General features: G+C 38.5%; 1 long non-coding RNA gene across 1 annotated transcript; it reads left to right on the forward strand.

The window, feature by feature from the left end:
- Window positions 1-13,548: 13,548 nt before the first annotated feature.
- Window positions 13,549-17,372, forward strand: LOC134759850 (uncharacterized). The gene is made up of 2 exons (XR_010136696.1): window positions 13,549-13,642; window positions 15,670-17,372. It is a non-coding gene; the product is annotated as an uncharacterized LOC134759850 (long non-coding RNA).
- The last annotated feature ends 1,611 nt before the right edge of the window (window positions 17,373-18,983 follow it).

Raw genomic sequence — 18,983 nt, forward strand, 5'->3', positions numbered from 1 at the left:
CGAAACTCATGTATGTATTCTGATTCTGATGGTGTTCAGCTCTTGAATATCCACCACCAAAATGCTGGTGGGAATGTCTCACTGTTTCAGTGTGATTTAGTTCTTCTGCCTGGCTGCAGCCAGGATAAAGAATAATAGAAAATGAGGCTCTGCATTCCAAATGAAACGTAAACAAATCCCTTTGCCTTAGGTTGTTCTCTGGTTCCTAGTTACAGTTGCTCCAACTATACAGTCGTCCCTCAGTATCTGCTGGGTATTGGTTCTAGGACCCCCTTAGGTACCACAGTCCCTGGGTGCTTTTAAGTCCCTTATATAAAATGTCACAATATTTGCATATAATCCACCCAATCGTCCCGTATACTTTTTAAATCATCTCCAGATTACTTTTAATACCTAACACAATGTAAATGCCAAGTAAATAGTTGTTATACTGTATTTTTATTTGTATTTTTTTATTGTTTCTTAAAAAATATTTTTGATCCTCAGTTGGTTAAATCTGTGGATGTGGGACCCATGGATAGGAAGGACTGGCTGTACTATGAGCCTTTTGGGAATCAGGTTTTATCTTTCTTTACATCTCCATGGTGCTCAGTACTTACAAAGTATCTCATAAAAACCTCTGCTTGCGCTTTGGTAAATAAATGCTTGTTGAATGCATGAATAGAAACCAATAATCTTTTTGTACTCCTTTTTTGGGTGGTCACAAGACAGGTTCTCTGTACTCTGCTGTTCTTTTTCCTATCCAAGCTCATGTTCAACTTTAAACTGGCCGGAGGTTCATAATAATCGTAGCTCAACTTTTGCAATTCATGGATAGTAAAGCTTAAAACAAAACAAAACAAAACAAAACAAAACCCCTGGGGATTAACATACGGTTTTCAACTTATTCCAAATAAGAAAGTTCGTTAAAAATAACTAGCATTGGCGTGGCGTGGTGGCTCACACCTGTAATCCCAGCACTTTGGGAGGCCGAGGCGGGTGGATCATGAGGTCAGGAGATCGAGACCATCCTGGCTAACATGGTGAAACCCCGTCTCTACTAAAAATACAAAAAGTTAGCTGGGCGTGGTGGCGGGCGCCTGTAGTCCCAGCTACTCGGGAGGCTGAGGCAGGAGAATGGCATGAACCTGGGAGGCGGAGCGTGCAGTGAGCGGAGATTGTGCCACTGCACCCCAGCCTGGGTGACAGAGTGAGACTCCGTCTCAAAACAAAACAAACAAACAAAAAAAACAAAAAAAAACAAAACTAGCATTGTGCTATGCTGAATAATGGCCTTCAAAGATGTCCATGTCCTAATCCTTGGAACCTGAGAATATGTTACCCTTATGTAATAAAACTGACTTTGCAGATGTGATTAGGTTCAGGATCTTGAGATGGGGAGATGATCCTTGATTATTCAGGTGGGCCCAGTGCAATCACAAAATCTTTTTAAGAGGGAAGCAGGAGAGTGACAGTCAGACAGAGGATGGAAGATGCTAAGCTGTTGGCTTTGAAAATGGAGGAAGGGTCCATAAGCCAAGGATGAAGGCAACCTCTGTAGGCTAGGAAGGGTAAGGAAAGGGGTTCTCCCCAGAGCCTCCGGAAGGGGCACATTCTTGCCCATCCATTTTGGACTTCTGACCTCCAGAACTGGAAAATAGTACATTGTAATTTTTTGAGCTACCTGTCACATTTGTGGTAATTTGTTACAGTAGCAATAGAAAAGGAATACAATCATCTATATGTTCCATCATTCCATTAAATGAAGAATGTTTTTTGTTTGTTTGTTTTGAGACAGGGTCTTTCTCTAACACCCAGGCTAGAGTGTAGTGGAATCATGGCTTGCTGCAGCCTTGACTTCCAGGGCTCAAGTGATCCTCCCACCTCAGCCTCCCGAGTAGTTGTGACTACAGATGTGTGCCACTATGCCCAGCTGATTTTAAAATATTTTTTGTAGAGACAGGGTTTCACCATGTTGCCCAGGCTGGTCTTGAACTCCTGGCTCAAGCAGTCCTTCTCCTTGGCCTCCCAACATGCTGGGATTACAGGCGTGAGCCACTGCATCCGGCCAATAAATCTTTAAGGTCAAAAAAGCAGGTAGATGAGATCTCCTAAAAGCACATTGGCAATTTTGCATGATATACAGATGTACAGAGAGGTACATGTATCTGGGGGCTATCAAGGCATAGTTCTGTTGTTCTTAGCTGTTCCGAAGACAACAGGGGAAAATACCATTGTGGAAACCCAGAGCTACCAAGTGAATGTCAAGCAGTGTAAAGAGCCAGCCCAGCCTCTATCCACAGGTGCAGAGCTGCCTGCCACAGCCTTCTTTCATGTGTGAAGGCATAGCTCTCCTACTTCTGAGCACTTTCCATTGACTTCCAGAAACATGCTTGATCCAGCACTGGAGAATATGACTTGCTTTTTCAACAGGAATTGAATTAAATAAGTTCCATAAGTTTAATTTAAGTCTACATGAAATCTATTAAGCGTATTCAGATTCTATTCCAATACATTTTAGAGTTCATTAATAACAAGTAAATGTCTAGACTAGCTTTGTAGAAGCCCTCTACTTTCAGAGCCTTCTCAGGATCTGTCTTTAAAATATCTACATTTTTCTCTTGCATAAATCTTTTTAAAGAGAGTCTAGTGACAGGGCCTGAGTGCTTTGCTATATTCATTGTGAAATATCTTCATTCTTAACTCTATTCTCAAATTGAAGGCTGCAGAGGTGTGATCAACTTAGTGAGCCTAATTTTCCTTGGCAGTTCCTTGCACTGGGTGGAGAAGGGAAAATGAGGCTCATTCTTGTGGCAGGAAATAGCCACCCCTTCACCTAGCACTGCATAAGGCTGCTCCATGCTGATTTCCTCACAATGGCGATATGGACAGACAGCCCGAGAAACGTATTATTTCTCTCATAAGCTTCAAAGTCATGGTAACAGTACTGTCCTGATGAACTTGACCTCTGAAGTCAGACAGACCTGGGTACAAATCCTGACTCTGCCACTGATTAGCTGTATGATATTGGTAAGTTGATGCTCTTTCTAAGCATCAGTTTCCTTATTTGGGATGGTATTAGCACGATCTACCTCACTGTGAAAATTGAATGGACTGGGAGCTGTGGTGACTCAGGCCGGTTGTCCTGACACACAAGGAGGCGAGGCTACGTGTTTGAGGCCAACCTGGACAATGTTAAAAGCCTCACATCCTTGAAAAAAGAAAATTGAACAGAAAGCACTCGGCACAGAGTACTTAATATTAATGGTACTTAATAATCATTCAATGAACATTGCTTTATTATTGTCTAGGTATCATTTATACAAATTTTGGAGATGTTGGATGACTAATATTCTCTGTAAGCTAAAACTCCAAAACTTTTCCCTCCCTTCCTGCATTGATGTCTGAAGATTCATTTGATAGGAGGCAGTTGTTACTCAAAGGAGTTAGCATCTAATGGATGTTCTCTGGTAACTTGGGTCCCTCTGGAGTTGCACATTAGATAGCTCGGGTGATGGGGGGCATTGGCTGATAGTTTGATGTTTGCTTTAGAATGCATGTGCTATTTCTGTGGAAATCCCCTTTATATCTATGAAATATCCACATGTCAAAAGTGATTTTCATCTTCATTCTTTCCCACTTCTCCTCCCATCCTTCTGACCCCCTTATAGGACAAGAGTTTCATCATCTGTTTTCCTCAGGTTTACTTGAGAGACTTCTGTCTTTGCCAGGCTTGGTACCCAGACCATCTGGAGGCTATTGAAAGGGAAGGATCAGTCCATAGTGAGACTCATTCATTTCTCCCTCCAGCTCATCCCTATCTGGGTATTGGCTGTCAGCACTCTACTAGGCTCACAGTTCTTGTTTTGTTTTTCAAACAGGTAGCTTGTTGTTATGGGGCCCCATGCACCTTTACCCTCACCTGCCGGCAGATGCTACTTGCTCATTAGTTCACCGTTAGATCAGCGTTGCACCATTTAATGAGACTTCTAAAAGTACCTTTTGCAGCAGAAGCCTGTCTGTTGGAAACATATCCCACATTTAGTTCTCTATCTCTCTCACTCTCATACTTTCTGTGTTCCCCGGATCATGATAGCATGATAGCACCAGGAAGTTGATATCTCGGCGTCATCTTTGATCCCCTTCATCCTTACCCTTACAGCCACTCAACCTTCAGATTCTGTTGCATCTGCCTCCACAATCCTCCTTGACTTTATCTTCTTTCCTTCCCCACAGGCATTGTCCTAGTCCAGGCCACCTTATCTTGCCACCCACAGTGCTTCTGGATTGACCTCTCTGCCTCCAGTCTTTTCCCAAATATTGCAGAGAGAGTCATCTTTCTGAAACACACATCTGATCACCAATGATGCCTTGTTGTCCTGTGGATAAACTGCATGCTCTTCAGTGGAACTTACAGCATGGTGCACCATGGCACAGTGGGTCACAGAGAGAACCTCAAAGTCAGGCATATGGGTTCAGAGGACGGCACCATCACTTACTAGCTTTGTGATCTTAAATGAGTTGCTTTACCTTTCTGTGTCTCAAGTTATCGCAAAATAGAGATAATAATAGTACTTCATAAGATTGTTTTGAAGAGTAAATGTGATGATACATGTAGAGTTCTTTGACCAGAGCCTAATATATATATTAAGCGTTCCAAAATGTTAACTACTGCGACTGCAACTGCTGCACGGCTAACTGCAGATGCCCTAATATCCCACTGCTGTCCTGGCTGGGGTACTGGCAAAAGGCTTAGGTTGTCTAGAAATCTAACTTTCTTCCTTCAATATCTGTAATGAAAATGGAGCTGAAGGATATTAAAGAACTCCATCATTTCTGATCCCCAATCTGAAAAATACTAAGGAGATGACACCAGCATCTGGAGTGGGTGTGCATGGGAGGGAAAGGAAGAGGTGAAGATGTGATTTGATGTATCACTTCAGCTAGAGATGTAATGCAGTGGAGTGGTTTTTACCACAACTGAAACCAAGAGTGAAAGATGAATTTAACGGGTTCTGATCAGTGTAAACCAGGCTGACTTTCTCTAAGTCCAGCAGGGCATAGGGGCACCAAGCCTGTAAAAACTGGCATGGTTTCTGGGCTATACAGATACTAATATTTCACACATTTGTAGTCTCCACCTTGTTGCATCAAAACCTCATCATTTGGACTCTGCAGCTGTCAACAAAAATTCTATGACTTAAAAAAATTCAATATACAAACTAAGTATAGGGAAAGTAATTATGTTTCAAAGGATAGCTTTAAAAACTTTGTAATGCTCTCCATCCCTAAATTTTCTTAGGCCTAAATAAATGGCTTTATATTCCTAAAGAGGGCCCATTATCTTAATGATTTTAAATTGAGCTTTCTAGAACTATGCCATTTTTGTATAAAAGTTAATTAGATAAGGCAGCATCTGCACTTTTTTCTTATCTATTTATATGAATGAGACCATCCTTTGAAAAATGTGCATTCTGTAGTGGCTCACTGAAGGGAAATTAGACAAATGCAGCCAAGAGAACCCTTGTCACCGACCAGCCAAGGTGATAAGAATGCCGATTAAATGCTCACCTGATTTCTTTCAAGTAGGATGGGAGTGTATCTATTTCATTCAAAGATTTCTTGGATTTACCTTCCAGAAGACTCCTGTGTTTGGGATTGCCCTAGATCGGTGGTTCTCAGCCAAGGAGGATTTCACCTCTTGAAGACATTTGGCAATATCTGAAGATGTTTTTAGTTTTTACAACTAAAGGGGTGGGTGTTACAGGCATCTACTGGGTAGAGGCCAGGGATGCTGCCGAACATCCTACAATGCATGGGACAGGCCACCACAGCAGAGGACTGCCCAGCCCAAATGCAGTTGCAAGACCCTGGAATAGATGTTTTTGGCCTGGTGGGATAGTCTGGGTGAGGCTCCTTCTGGTGCTTATCCTGAATCTCCATCCAGAATAGCTCTAGATAGGGCTTAGTCCAGAAAGGTCTCCAGTGAACTCTCGGGGCTAGGGAAATAAGTTTTCTCGTTATTCCCCTAAAATCTCCCTCGCTTGTTCACTGAGTTCTAAAATTATATCAAAATTTGAAATGAGGTTTAAATTGTGACTATATCTGAGAAGGAGGACAGGTTGACTTCAATTAAAAAAAATACATGGGCAGTTATAATTTTCTTTTCTTTTTTCTTTTCTTTTTGAGACAGAATCTGGCTCTATCAACCAGGCTGGTGCCATCTCACTGCAACCTCTGCCTCCCAGTTCAAGTGATTCTCCTCCTGAGCAGCTGAGATTACAGGCATGTGCCACCATGCCTGGCTAATTTTTGTACTTATAGAAGAGATGGGGTTTCATCGTGTTGGCCAGGCTGGTCTCAAACTCCTGACCTCAAGTGATCCACCTGCCCTTGGCTTCCCAAAGTGCTGAGATTACTTGTGTGAACCACCACGCCCAGCCTATAATTTTCTTGACAAGCAATTTTGATGAGGTAGGGAGAACACAAAGTCCCTAGGCAGGGTTGCCAGATTTAGCAAATAAAAATACAGAACATCCAGTTAATTTGGATTTTAGATATGCAAGAAATAATATTTTAGTGTATGTCCCAAATATAAGACATATTTCTACTAAAAAGTTATTTGCTGTTTATTGGAGCTTCACATTTAATTGGACATCCTGTATTTTATCTGGTCACTCTGTCTCTGAGTGATTAGAGAAGGTGAAGGTAATTCTTGAAGAAGAGAAAAGAAGACCAAGAGTTGGGGGCCTATAAGATGTATTGCATCTGTGATCAACTTATTTAATCTCTCTGTTCCTGAGTTTTGTCAGGTGTTAAGTGGGGGTAAAAATAGTACTCACTTTATAGAGAAGTTATGAGGATTGTTAGTTAATGTATATAAAGTACTCAGAAAAATACCTGACTACGTAAAAACATTGTCCATGTTAGCTATTATTATTATTATTAGGACTATAAGTATCATTCCAAGGCAACTGGGTGCATCTTGGTCTGGCCTTTTCTCTTTTGGACTACTGAAATTAACTTTACTTTTATCATTTGGAAGGGTAGCAAATGAGGAATCCCTTCCCCCAACTTTTCCAAGGGAGTTATACATGTGGCTATTATTTGGTACTACTATTGGGTAACAGACAACCTCCAAACCAAGGCACCCATTTTGCCTTGAAAAAGATTAATTGCCAAGAAGAACAATCTGCATTTCAGAGTAGCCCCATGTTTGATTTCTGCCAGTTGCCAACCTGACAGTACTTGCATTAATCCTGTGAGATATCAAAGATGAGTTACAGTCACTATGGAGAGAGAATCTGTGTCAGTACAAGATAATTTGTCACGCTGATTCTGCAGTGAAAAATGATTAGAGTTCTGGGTAGAGCAATTTTCCTCTGGATATCTGAATCTATATCTATAGCTGAATGTAGCAAAGAGTTTCTTCAATACAGGATTTAAAAAATCCTTTTCACAGAGATGTCTGAAGTATTCTATTCTTCTTTTCTTACCTACAGAAGAATAGAATTGTATGAGATCACCCAACATCTGAAGGGAGACCAGGGTGAGATTAACCCAGAAGAAACCTAAGAAGGAAGACAGGAGAATAGGGATAGAGTTTTATCTTGAAGCCAATGGAGAAGAGCATTTCAAAATAGAAGGGTTGGTAAACAGTGCCAAATTCTTAGGGTTAGGAACCTGTTGGGAGGGAGTTTAAGAAGACTTTTCATCTAGATGATTACATAAATTGTTACTTTGACACATTTTTGTCTGCTCCTAACACATAGTAATGACAGCTAAAATATGAAAGAAGAAAATTCAAAAGATACATTTAAGCTAAAAGATACAGTCACTGAAATGAAAAAACGAAAACAAAAGCAAAAATCCTCAATAGGTATAATGAGTTATAGTTTTAACACAGTTAAAAAGAGCATTAGAAATTTGGAAGATAGTATAGAATAATTAACCCAGAAAATAGAACAAAAACATAAAGAGATTCAAAAATATGAGAAAAGTGTTAAGAGACACAGCAAGTAGATTTATGATTTTCCATATTTTAAAGAGGAGTTCCAAAGAAAGAGACTGAATAAAATGCTAGATATTTTAAGAGGTATTTGACATTTTTCCTGAATTAAAGAAAGACATGAATCCTTACAGCAAGTGTGCACTTATGAACTCAGAATTACAAGTAGGACTAGTAAAGATAAATTCACATTGTTGTGGGTTGAATAGTGTTCCACAAAAGATATGTTGAGGTCTTAACCCTTGGTACCTGTGAATCTATTTTTGCACATAGGATCTTTGGAGATGTAATCAAATCATACTGGATTAGGATAAGCCCTAATTCTGTGAATGGTGACTTTGTAAGAGGAAGAAGAGGGATACTTGGATACACAGATACAAAGGAAACACAGGGAAGAGGTCCATATTAAGGCAGAGGCAGAGATTGAAGTGATGCAGCTGCAAGTCAACGAACAAGAAAAATTGCCAACAACCGTAAGAAGCTAGGAAAGAGGCAAGCAAGGATTCTTTTCCACAGCCTTCAGAGAGAGCATGGCCCTGCTGACAATTTGTGCTATAAAACCCTTTGAGAACAGTTTGACAGTTTCTTAAAAGATGAAATATACACTTACCTTACAACTCAGCCATTTTACTCCTAAGTATTTATGCAAGGTAAATGAAAACACGTCCACACAGAGACTTGTACATGAATGTTCACAGCAGCTGTTTGTGTAATATCCAAAACCTCCCAAAATGCAAATAGCCATCAACTGGTAAAATAAATAAGTTATGGTATATCTATACAATGAAATACTACTCAGCGATGAAAAGGGATGAACTATTGATATACACAATTGTAAGGATCCATCTCAAAATCGTTATGCCGAGTGAAAGAAGCTAGGTATAACAAAGAATACATACCGAATGATTCAATATATTTTATGTAATGTTTTAAGAAATGCAAACTAATATATAGTCACAGAAAGATAAGTGGTTGTGTGAGGATAGGGGTGGAGGGAAGTATGGATTATTAAAGGGCACCAGGAAATTTTAGGGGTGATAGAAATGTTCATTATTTTGATTGTAGTGATGTTTTCAAAGGTGTATGCCTGTGTCAAAATTCATCAAATTGAACCCTTTCAACATGTACAGTTTATCGTAAGTCAATTACACCTCAATAAAAAAGCAAAAAAAAGTATACTCATTAAAAGATATACAAGAAATGAATCAATAAAACCATAGACTGGTAGAAAATATTTGTGATACCTATATCTGACAAAATACTTGGATCTGGACTGTATAAAGAACTCTAACAACTCAAAAATAAAATGATTAATGACACAAAAACAAATGAGTTATAAAAGGCCAGTAAGCTCATGTAAGGCTGTCCAACATCATTAGACGTTAGGGAAATATGATAAAAATCACAAGGAAATACCACTTCATACTAAGTAAAATAGCTAAAATAAAAAAGATGTATAATAATAAACGTAAGCAAGGATGTGGAGCAACTGTGATTCTCATACATTGCTGCTGAGAAAGTAAAATTAGGTAATTTGAAAACTATTTTGCAATTTCTTCTGAACTTTATTATAAAGTTAAGTATATACCTACCCCATGACTTATAGGTATTTACACAAGAGAAATGAACACATATGTCCATAAAAAGACTTTTATGAGAATATCAATAGTGGCTCTATTCATAATAACCCAAACTTGAAACAACTAAAATGTCCCTCGACTAGCAGAATAAATAAGCAAATTGTGGCATATTTAGGCATTAGAAGAATACTCAGCAGTAAAAAGGGAGGAACTACTGATACATGGAACAACATGAACACACTTCTAAGACATTATTTTGAATAAAACAAGCCAGCTGCAAAAGATTCTATTACTACATTTAAGATGGAAATAAAAACAATGGCTGCCTAGGGGATGCTGGCGGTGCTGGTGTGGGGGGTAGGATTCAGCAAAGGGGCAGGAGGAAACCTTTTGGGGGATAGAAATGTCCTATATCTTGCTCTTAAAATCTATGTATTTTATTGTAGGTAAGCTGTACCTCACTGAAAAAATATTTTAAAAAGCAAGGACCAAAGAGCTAATGCAAATGTGATGAAATGTTGGTAATTGTTGAATCTGGGGAATAGGCTTATGGAGATTTATCAAACCATTCTCTCGACATCCTAATCCCTAGAATCTGTGAATATGTTACCTTACATTGCAAAAGGGAATTTGTATTTGTGACTAAGGTTAAGGACCTTGAGATGGGGGAGATAATCCTGAATGAATCCTTAAAAATGGAGAACCTTTCTTGGCTATGGTCAGATGAGGTATGACTATGGAAGAATGGTCAGAGATGCAACATTGCTGGGTTTTGAAGATGAAGGAAGGAGCTGTGAGCAAGGAACAGGGGTGGCCTCTAGAAGCTGGAAAAGGCAAGAAAAGGGATTCTTCCTTCTAAGCTCCATAAATGCACCCCAGTCAAAACTATGATTTTAGTTCATTAAGACCCATGTTGAACTTCCAATCTACAGCAATGTAAAACAATAAGTATGTGTTGTTCAAGCCACTAAGTTTGTGGCAATTTATTACAGTAGCAAAAGAAAAGCAATATATGCATATAACTGATAAAATCTTGATATCAATAATATGTGAATAACTCTGACAAATCAATAAGAAATGCATTAAAAGCAATATAAAATGAAAACAGGATATAAATAGACAATTAACAAAAAATAAAATGCATATGGCCAATAAACATATTTAAAAATGCCCAACTTTACTAGTTAACATTGAAATAAAAAATTACAAAATAGCTGAAAATACTCAATGTTGTGGATGAGTGGATAAACTAGAACTCTCATACAGTGCTAAGTAGAATAACAAATTGGTATTAATACAACCACTTTTCAGAGCAATTTGATAAGCTCTGAAAATACATATACTTATGATCTAGATATTCCACTTTTAGGTATATTCTCCAGAGGAACTTGCACATGGGCTCAAGAAGAAATGCTCAAGAATGTTTATTAGGGCGTCATTTGTAACAATAAAAGATTGGAAACAATCTAGATATTCATCAACAAGAGCATATACACCTAACCTGGGGTATTCTGGTCAAAACTGCAGTTGCTCTTTATTGCACTCAGAGTCAAAGTCAAAGTTCTTACCATAGCCTTCAAGGCTGTCTATAATCTGGCCCTCATTATAATCTTATTGATCTTCCTTTGATTTGCTTCATTCCAGCCACACTGGCCTCTCTGCTGATCCTTAAACATTGTAGACATTCCTCTGCCTCAGGGGCCTTTGCACTGGATGTTTCCTTCTGCCTGAAGCACATTTCTTCCATATTTCTTACCTTCTTTAAGTATTTGATCCAATGTCACAAATTCAATAAGGCCTGCCTTGACCACTCTATTTAAAATTGCCACCTCCTCTACAACTGATGCTACCAACCCACCTTACTTGCGTTCATGACCTTTTGTATAGTATTTATCACTTTCTAACATGGCCAGGCGCGGTGGCTAATGCTTGTAATCCCAGCACTTTGGGAGGCCGAGGCGGATGGGTCACCTGAGGTCAGGAGTTCAAGAACAGCCTGGGCAATATGGTGAAACCCTGTCTCTACTAAAAATACAAAAATTAACCAGGTGTGGTGGCGCACACCTGTAATCCCAGCCACTCAGGAGGCTGAGGCACAAGAATCGCTTGAACCCAGGAGGTGGAGGTTGCAGTGAGCCAAGATTGCGCCACTGCACTCCAGCCTGGGTGACAGAGCAAGACTCCGTCTCAAAAAAAAAAAACAACAAAATGTGTGTGGCACCCCATCTTCACACTCTGTCTCCTGCTGCCATGTAAGACATCCTTCCTTTCCTTTTGCCTTCTGCCATGACTGTAAGTTTCCTGAGGCCTCACCAGCCATGCGTAACTGTGAATCAAAAAATTATATAGTCTCAGGTAGTTCTTTATAGCAGTGTGAAAACAGACTAATACACTCATTGTTTATGATGATCTAATTCCATAAAAAACAGTAAGGTCCAGAAGGGTGAGGGTCTTGATTGTGTTTCACTAATATATTCTAAGATCCCAAAGTTGTGCCTGACATGTAGTAAGGATGCAATACATATATTTTGAATAATTAATAAATGAAATATATTCAGACAGAGGAATATTATTTACAAAAAGTTTCAAAAATTTATAAATATGAATTGTATATGAATATACATGTTTGTATTAGTAATATACAGCAACTTTCATTAGACTGATAGATATTAAAATTAGGGTGCAATTATTGTTGGAGAAAAGGGGAAAGTAAGATTATGGTGGTATATACAGGAACTTCAATTGCACTTGAAATGTTGTATTTCTTAAAAAGTAAGAGTTGAAGCCAATATAAAATTTAAGATTTAAAAATGTGTGATATGTATATGGAGTGCTATTATTCTGTATACTTGTCTGTATGTATAAATTATGTCATAATAAAATTTTCAAAAATAACAGAATAGGAAATGTGAAAGTAGAGATAACTCTACTTTAAAATTGTGCTTTAAAATTGTGCTGACACAATTTTAAAGAAAGTTAGCCTGAAAAGAAGGCAAGAAAGTGGAAGATAGAGAGGATGTAGGGTTTGAAGGAAAACTTTTTTTTTTGAGACGGAGTCTCGCTTCTTTGCCCAGACTTGAGTGCAATGGCAGAATCTCGGCTCACTGCAACCTCCACCTCCCCAGTTTAAGCGATTCTCCTGCCTCAGACTTCCCAGTAGCTGGGATTATAGGTGTGTGCCACCACACCCAGCTAATTTTTGTATTTTTAGTAGAGACGGAGTTTCACCATGTTGGCCAGGCTGGTCTCGAACTCCTGACCTCAAGTGATCTGCCCGCCTCGGCCTCACAAAGTGCTGGAATTACAGGCATGAGCCACTGTGCCTGGCCAGGAAAACTGTTTTTAAGATGAGAGACTTGGACATGTCTACATATTGAAGGGAAGGAACAAATAAAGGAAGATAAAGGAATGGTGAGAAGTGATTAAGACTTTAACTTCTGAGAAGGGTGGGAGATATGGCTTATCAGGGGCCACAAAATATTGCAGAGCCACACTGATGGACTGGCTCTTATTCATTCATTTATTCATTCACTCACTCATTCGACCAATATTATAGGCCCACTGTTGAGAAAATTTCAGCGTCTCTCTAGAGGATTCCCAGCAGAAGGGGTATCCTTTAGGGAGAACCAATATTCATTCAACATTCAGGGGGGTGGAGAATGTGTTTCTGGAAGAGTTTGAGAATAGAAACATCAAGAGCTAGGAAAAACAAGCTGGAAGGGAAGATAGCAGAGAGAACACAAAAACTTGAAGAGAAATTATGAGTCTCATGAAGACAGGAACAGAATCCAACCCTGACATAATGAAGTAGGAGATTTGCCCATTGATAGAATGAACTGGCTTGGTGGCCCCTGCCATGACTTGATGGGGCTGGAGACAATGAGTTTGAGTTGTGATCTGGTACTCTCTGTTGCCCACGGTGCTCTACTGCTCTTGAGGCCATTCCTAAGTGTAGCGTTAACTCTGTCACCTCTTTTACAGGTCTCACCCACCAAATCATAATAAATATCTATATATTTGGAGATAGAGATGAAAACCATGTGGCTGTATCCAGTTGGAGTGAAAAATATGAACTGTAAGAATTTTTTTATTGTGGAAAAAAGCACATGTCATAAATTTCTAGTGTTAAGTGTACAGTTCAGTAGTGTTAAGTATATTCACATTGTTGTGAATCAGATCTCCAGGACTTTTTCTTCTTGCAGAACTAAAACCATACCCATTAAAAAACAATTCTCATTTGTCTCCTATCCCCATTCCCTAGTAACTTTCATTCTACGTTTTATAGCTATGAATTTGACTACTTTAGATACCTAACGTAAGTAGAATCACACAGTATTTGTCATTTTGTAACTGACTTATTTCACTTAGCATAACGTTCTCAAGATTCATCCATGTTGTAGCATGTGACAGGGTTTCCTTCCTTTTTAAGGCTGAATAATATTTCATTATGTGGATATACACATTTTGTTAATCCATTCATCTGTCCATGGACACTTGGGTTGCTTCCACCTCTTAACTATTGTGGATAATGCTGCTATAAACATGGGTGTGCAAATATCTCTTTGAGACCCTCCTTTCCATTATTTAGGATGCATACCCAGAAGTGGGCTTACTGGATCATATAATAGTTCTATTTTTAATTTTTGGAGTAATTGTCATACTGTTTTCCGTAGCAGCTGCACCATTTGCAATTCTACCGACAGTATGCAAGAGTTCCAATTTTTTTTTACATTCTTGTCAGCACTTGTTATTTTCTGAGTTGTTGATAGTAGCCATCCTAATAGGTATGAGGTGATATCTCATTGTGGTTTTGAAGTGCATTTCTTTAATGATTAGTGATGTTGAACATCTTTTCATATGCTTCTTGGCCACTTGTATATCTTCTTTGCAGAAATGTCTATTCAAGTCCTGTGCCCATTTAAAAATCAAGTTATTTGATTTTTTATTGTTAAGTTGTAGGAGTTCTTTATATATTTTGGACACCAACCCCTTATGAGATATATAATTTGTAAATATTTTTCCCATTCCATAGGTTGTCTTTTCAGTCTGCTGATTGTGTCTATTGATGAACAAAAGTTTTTGAGTTTGAAATAGTCTCATTTACCTATTTTGCATCTGTTGCCTATTTCGTGTCATTTCTAAGAAATCATTGCCAGATTCAATATCATAAAGCTTTCCCCCTTTTTCTTCTGACAGTTTTGTAAGTTTGGGTTCTTACCTTTGGGTCATTAGCCCAAGTTAATTTTTGAACATGATGTAACATAAGCGTTCAATTTCATTCTTTTGCATGAGGATATCTAGTTTTCCCAATATCATTTGTTGAAGGGACTGTCAATTTTTGATATTTTCAAATAACTAACTCTTAGTTTTACGTAGTTTTCCATTGTTTTCCTATTTTCTATTTCATTTGTCTCTGCTCTAATCTTTATTTTCTCCCTTCTGCTAGCATTAGGTTTAGTTTGTTTTTCTTTTTCAGGTTCCTTGAGGTGTAAAGTTAGGTTTTTAACTTGAGATCTTTCTTCTTCTTTTAATTGTATGTTTACAGCTACAAACTCTCCTCTTAGCACTGCTTTTCCTATATCTCATAAGCTTTATTTTTATTTGTCTCAAGATATTTTCTAATTTCTCTTATGACTTTTTCTTTGACCTATTGGTTGTTTAAGATGGTGTTTTTAAATTTCCACTTATTTGTGTATTTCCAGTTTTCCTTCTGCTATTGATTTCTAGTTTATTTTTACCACTTTTAGAAAAAGATAGTTTCTATAATGTTGATCTTTTAAAATTCGTTGAGCTTTGTTTTGTGGCTGTATATTTTTTTAAGGAAGAACAGCTTAATTGCTTTTAGGTCCTGGATATGAAAATTCAAATTACAGTTAGGTGTGAATTCATGGACACAGTCATTGTTGTTACATCTCTAAATGGGGAATCTGGGAAGTATTACATAATCATGAATCACAAACATAAATCCTAAGTTAAGTCATCTATTTTACAACCTTTTACTCAATGAAAATTATGTATGGAACCTACAATCATAGTCTCATAAAGTTATGTACCGGTCAAATCGGCCTTAGTGGTCACTTAATGTGTTCCCTTATGTTGCAGATGAAGAAAGAAGGAGTTCTGCTTCTTCCAAAGGAGTGACTCCCAAAGGAGCAAGAATTGACCATAGGTTATGGCTTGTGTTACAACACACTGACGTTGTCTTTGAGGCCATCCACTGACGTCCTCACTCATGGCATAAGCAAGTTTTTCTGAAGGTATTGTCGGATATTTACAATGTTTGCATAGTCTAAAACTCAGAAGTATTTTTTAACTAGATTTATTCTTTAGAGAAGTTTGAGGTTCACAGCAAAATTGATCAGAAAGTATAGAGAATTCCCATACCTTCTGCCCCTACACAAGCACAGCCTCCCAAACTAGCAACATCCTGTACCAGAATGGTGCATTTGTTACAACCAATTAACCCGAACTGAGAAATCATTATCACCCAAAGTCCATAGTTTAAATTAGGGTTCACTCTTGGTGTTGGTATGTTCTGCTTTAAAAAAATATGATATTAATACTTATTTAAAATTTACCACTTAGCCATTTATAGCATACAGTTCAGTAGTGTTAAGTATATTCACATTGTTGTGAAACAGATCTCCAGAACTTTTTCGTCTTGCAGGAGTTTAAATAACAACTCCAATTTTCCTCTTCTCCTCAGCCCCTTGGTAACCACCATTCTACTTTCTGTTTCTATGAATTTGACTACTCTAGGTACCTCATATGAGTGGAATCATACAATATTTGTCTTTTTGCGACTAGATGATTTCATTTAGCATGTCTTCAAGGTTCATCCATGTTGTAGCATGTGACAGGATTTCCTCCCTTTTTTAAGGCTGAATAATATTCCACTGTGTGTATATAGAACATTTTGTTTATCCATTCATCCTTTGATGAACACTTGGGTTGCTTCTACCTTTTGGCTATTGTGGGAATAATGCTGCTATGAACATGTCGACACCCTGCTTTCAATGCTTTTGGATATATACCCAGAAATGGGATTGCTGGATCATACAGTAGTTCTATTTTTAATTTTTGAGGAATTACCACACTATTTTCCATAGCAATTGCACCATTTTACAGTCCTACCAACACTGGTTCCAGTTCCTCCACATCCTTACCAACATTTATTATTCTTTTTTCTTTCTTTTTAAATAACAGACATTCTAACAGGTATGAGGTGTAGAATTTAGAACCTGTTAATCTCTCTCATGGATTTCTTTCTCATGACAGAACTTCCACAGAATTTTGTTTTTTCATTGTGTTAGGGTTAACTGCCAACTTCCTCTTTAGGATTGGGACAAAAATTCTACAGACAAAATATGGGGGAAATGAAATGTTTCCTAAGGAAGAGAAATGGACTTGCGATATATTATGTATCAATGAATTATTCCTAAAAAGCTTTAAAGTAGGGCAATTATCCTGGATTACCCAGGTAGGCCAGATATAATCATATGAGCCCTTGAAATCATAAGAGGAAGGTACAGGGGAAGTCAGAGGGCTGTGAAGTATGACAAGTGCTAAATCCACCATTGCTGGCTTCAAGACAGTGGGGAAACACGGGAACCATGAGAAGGAAATGAATTCTGTCGACAACATGAATGGACCAGAGAGTGGATTCTCCCTTAGAACCTCCCATGAAGAGCCTTGACACACTGAGTTTGGACTTGTGAGATCCTAAGCAGAATCCCAGCCAAGTCTGCTGGACATCTGACCTATAAAACTGTGAAATAATAAATGAGTGTCGTTTTAAGCTGCCAGGTTTGTGGTAATTTTTGTGGCAGCAATAGAAAACCAAAGCACTAGATATTCATTATATGTGTTGAATAGAGTAGAACGTTTTCTCCAAATGAAATATTTGGATCACTGCAGAGCTTCTTTGGTCACATCTAGGGAGTGTGTCTGAGACTCCACTGAACATCTCTTCCAGGCATCCCCTGAAAGCATTTGAATAGATTCAGGTATAGACATCCTATGAGTAAACCTGATCTCAATACTTAACTGCAGTGCACTGTGGCTTCTGTTACTTTTTCATCATTCCCACTGGACTGTATAGTCCATAAGTGCAGGAGCCATTTCTTCTTAGTTTTCATTTCTAAGAGCAAAACACAGTGTTGACAAAAGGTAGACACTCAATAAACATTTTTATGAATGAATGTTAAGAGAGTTTGACAACTTATGTCTCCAGAGGACAATATTGGTTATGGGTAGAGGCAGAGCAAAGAACTAGAAGCACAGAAGTGAACAAGATAGGGAAGGAAAGAATTTCATGGACAAAGGAATGTAGAGTTTAATACATGCATAATTATTGTTTGTTTAAAAAATTTCCATGATATATTTCTTCTACTGGCACCACCAGTGGAATCAATTTCAGGAAGTAGGCTGACCATTGCATAAGTGGCTTGTGAAACATCACATCGTAGCTCACATTCCCAACAACTTGAATAAATATGTGTGTGTGTGTGTGTGTGTGTGTGTAGTTTACCCCCCAAGGACAATTCTCCTGGCTTCCCTGCAGCTGAAGTCAGATTTGTGTTTAGCAATCTCATGGTGACAATGTTTTCCCTGTGGGAATAGAATACACCAGGGTTGATGCCCCCCAAGTGGAGAGGAGCTGAGACTCCGTGCAGCTTGGTGAGGTGTGGGTACCCAGACAGTCTTCAAGCTCTGAGAACCTGGAGATGGCCTGTGAGGCTGCAGCAGGAGAACACATACTACTGGTACCCTAAAGGCAAGCCAGAGGCAGGGGCTGTGAAGATGTCAAGCCACAGATGTCTGTGAGGAAGGCAAGCCATAGCAACTGGGAGGAACCTTAAGCACATACACCCCCAACTCATTTTTGTGAAGACTGACTCTGTCTTGAAAACTAATTAAATAAATGCCGGCCCATTCTCTCTTCCCAGTGCACTTCTTACTGTTTTAGTCACTGTAATTGAGAGTAGAAATAATCTCCACTTGCCTGAAAAACAGCTCTTGGATACTCTATTTTACATGATGTAGAAAAACATGAGGTGAATGTGACAACTGGCCTTCAAGGAATGACAACTGGCTGTTTATCCAGTTTCACTGGTTTTGCTCTGCATTTTATGATTTGTGCAGTTAGTGAAGTAGATAACCACATGCTTTCAGGGTTTTTGTTGCCCCTGGTACTGGAGCAGAGAACAATTATCAGGAGTGCATTTTATGACTTCAATCTAGGTTGTGAATTTGGGTCAACCATTTTACCATTTAAAGTCTCTACTTCTTGTTCTTAAACAAAACAAAACAGAACAAAACAAAACAAAACAAAAAAACAGAATAAGTCAAAGAGGAGATGAGAGGTAGAGGAACTTGAAAGTGCTTGCTTTTAAAGCTAGCTTCTGGACTTTTCT

Source organism: Pongo abelii, chromosome 14 (genome assembly GCF_028885655.2).
Source record: "Pongo abelii isolate AG06213 chromosome 14, NHGRI_mPonAbe1-v2.0_pri, whole genome shotgun sequence".
Taxonomy (NCBI): Eukaryota; Metazoa; Chordata; class Mammalia; order Primates; family Hominidae; genus Pongo; species Pongo abelii.